Genomic DNA, 3,591 nt, shown 5'->3' with positions numbered 1-3,591 from the left:
CTTCAAATTCGATCACTGCAATCTAGACACATTGGTGATCAAAAGTTGTGCTATTTGTGACTGTACGTTTAACCGCGTGCCCGTGACGACGTGTCGAATTCCGCCGATTGGCCATAAAACAGATAGTACTCAACTTCAGTGTATCATGTCCAATCTCTAAACTTCACATAGCCTATTCTGTAACAGTCCCACCCTGAACACGTCCTCACAACTTCAGTGTACATGGTGCGAGGGCCCGTTCATCGCTGCTTGCAGCTTTAATTTTTCTATTGAATCCCATGAGTCACTCCATCGGCAGACATATGTGACAAAGACCACAAACATATGAATGTTTAAATGTGTGATTATAGAACTTGTGTTGAACTATATATCACTTCAGTCTGGTTCCTGAATCATCAGTGCAGCTGGATAGACGGCAGCCTCTACATGTAAAAGCTATCACATCATTTTACAGTGAAGTCATTCTGAAACTGTAGCCAGAAGAGCATGAGGAAAACACTGAGCGGAGTCACAGGGAGCAGATATTTCTGCAGCAGCAAGGTATACCAATCTAGTAGCAAATCCCCTCATGTGAATGATGGCAGAGACAGTCTGACAGACACATGGGCTGAAGTGGGCCAAAGACGAATAATACACTTGTTCTATTTAAATATCTGTCACATTGGCAGGGGCAAATCTCTGGCTGCTGTGACTGCTGCCACCCCATCTACCATTTGGGTGTCAAATGCTGTCAAAACTAACACATTCATTTAAAAATACCATGGAAAAAACCTAAATGAATGTACTGATCTGTTATGGCCACATTTTAGACTCAGTAAATAAGCCTATTACTTCGATGACAAAGGGCATGTATTTGGAAAAATACATGAAGATTTGGAAAAAACAAATTTATTGATTTCTGCAGCCCTCATTTGGGGGCTTTTTCAAACAAATAATGATATGTGATTGTTTGTGACACCCCATGAATATTTATCTGGATCCAATCCTGCAAACTGGTGCATGATTATTAAATTTAGAAAAAGAAAAAAAAACACACAACACAATTTACTCGATGTGGGTTTGTTGATGGTGTTGTGTGATTTAGGTCTACCTCATTTTTAAGGCTGCATAATTAATCAAAGTATTATCAAAATGGCAATATGGGCAATTTTCAAAAGGCAGAAGCTGCAGTAAGGTAAAATGTGTAACAGCCAGCATTATAATAAAGTACTGCAAAGATGTCCTGGCCTACGAATCTTGTTCTCCAGAACTTTTTTGTATGATGTTTTTATCATATTGTGCAGCCCTTAGTTTACCTTCTGTTATTTATCGAGTTACAACATAAGTGTAATACTCAAGTGAAATATTCAAGTGAATGTATAAATACAAAACAAAGCTACATGATATGGTAAAAACATCATATTGCGATCATTTTGATAGATATTGCGATATAATTAATGTGGGAACGATCATTTTTGCATCGGCAAATTAATTTTTTTTTCTAAAAAAACTATTAAAATCATGATGATGACTAATGTAATCCATTATAAAGCTGTTTGTCACACATTGTACCTTTATCAAGACATTGTAGCTTCTGTGATTTGCATATTGCACTTGGCCATATTGCGATTGTGGTTTATTGCGTAGACCTGATACAGAGCCGTTCCTCCTGGAAATGTTACTATTTACAGAGGTAGTCTAATTTAGTGGTTGGCATTTTAAATGAAGCAAGAGGGAAGGAAGTCCCAGGCTGACGCGACAACTACAAATGAATATGTATTTTTTTTTTAGCTGGAATACGTTTTTGAAGAATAAATCGGCGGGTCAAATTTGAATCCAGACAAATGAACATGTCTGCTTAGGAAAAGTGTTGCCCGACAGAGAGCAGCGGGTCTAAAGCTGGATGGAACCATGCAGACTGTTTTGGTTGGTTGTTGATTGTGTTTTGAGTCGTGACTATTACTGTTGATACTGTTAAAACACACTTTAACACAGTGTGTTAGGAAAACAGTGGCAGCACCAGCACAGTCACAGTTATCCCATATTCCAGTATGCTCACACTGTATTAGAAAGTCTCAGACATGAGGCTACGTTCAGATATAATGCAGAGTGGTTACCTCTGGGCTACATGGCCATGTAGTTCGAAGGCTCCCAATTCCAGATCAAAACCTCAGAATACTCCATGTTTTTAAAAACTGAACTAGATAGTGAGGTCTGTTAGTCCTCCAGAACCACACATTCACATTCTGTTAAAACCGCGCAAGAATAAAGTAGCGCAAAGCTGCATTCACGCTCAGCTGGAAAAAAAAAAGTAGCTCCAGACTTCCAAACTCCGTTCAACAGATATCCACTGCAGGGAAATCCATCCGAAAGCGAAGGTGTTGTTGATTTGCAGTCATTAATATGCTGCGCTTGTGTTTCTCCACAGGTAGCCTATGGATGATATGCTATGAGGAATTGATGAGCTTTCATTCGGCTGCAGGCGGAGGGCGGAGTCTCAGTGTCCACAGTTTGTTGAGATGGCTGTTTCGCCTTGAACTCCGCCTCCCAGTCATCACTTCCTTCCAGACTGTGTGCTGCTGTACAAACCGGGCGATGTGGCGTAGCACCGACAGGGGCGGATCGAGAGAAATATTTATGGGGTGGCCAGAGGGTCGCATGGACACTTTAAAGCTGCAGTAGGTAACTTTTATTATATTGGCTGAAACATTTACTATATCCTGACAGTAGTTAATGAGACAGAAAATCTGGTTCCTTTGGCTCTTTGTGGTGTTCCTAATGGTATTTGCAAGAATCGTAAACAAACACAACCAATCAGAGCAAAGATGAATGGGTTGATAGCTTGAAAATGGTCGATTGTTGAGTCTCATTACCATTGTCGGTATTTGACGACCTGGGAATGAGACTCAACAATCAACTATCTGGTTCTCATTGGTTATTTTTCTTCAGGTATGGTAGATTCTTGCAAATACCATTAGGAGCACTAGGAGCAGCCAGAGGAACCTGATTTTTTCACAGATTATCTGATCTGATCACATATCTGCCTCATATATGAACCAGAATATAGTGAAAAGTTTTATTAAATATGAAAAGAAATTATTTTTATAAAAATTACCTACTGCAGCTTTAAGGGGCAGCAGAAGTATATGCTGAGTAATGAAGATATTTGAACTTTTGCAAACATTGCATTATTGCGGCACAAGCATTGAATAAAAATATGTAAAGATGGCATTAGAAATCAATAAATTGTTTTATTTCCAAATCTTCTGACATTTTTAAAAAGATGTCTTTGTCTGTTAATTTCCTTTTTTAACATGTTATTTTTAAAATTAAATTCATGTTTTAAAGTTAACAGAATTTGATACCAAGGTGGAGGTGCCATGGGGTGGCCCCCCAAAAAATGTCTGGCCACTCCATGGCACCTCCAGATCCATCCCTGACACCACATGAAGGCCTCTGGCATAAACAACCATAACAGTGGCGATACTTTCCTGAGAAAAATAATTGCATCATAATTTGAGCTAATTTAGTATAATTTATTATTACTAATATTATTATTATTATTATTATTATTATTATTATTATTATTATTACAGTATAAAAATGTGGGCA

At 38.3% G+C, this 3,591-nt stretch overlaps 1 long non-coding RNA gene across 1 annotated transcript; it reads left to right on the top strand.

The window, feature by feature from the left end:
• Window positions 1-6: 6 nt before the first annotated feature.
• Window positions 7-3,261, top strand: LOC118326212. Its single transcript, XR_004796628.1, has 2 exons — window positions 7-1,905; window positions 2,408-3,261. It is a non-coding gene; the product is annotated as an uncharacterized LOC118326212 (long non-coding RNA).
• The last annotated feature ends 330 nt before the right edge of the window (window positions 3,262-3,591 follow it).

The sequence above is a fragment of the Morone saxatilis genome, unplaced genomic scaffold (assembly GCF_004916995.1).
Source record: "Morone saxatilis isolate NCDOM2014 unplaced genomic scaffold, NCSU_SB_2.0 Contig16, whole genome shotgun sequence".
In the NCBI taxonomy this organism is placed as follows: Eukaryota; Metazoa; Chordata; class Actinopteri; family Moronidae; genus Morone; species Morone saxatilis.
Note: the sequence above shows the minus strand (reverse complement) of the source record. Positions and strands in the feature narration are given on the sequence as shown.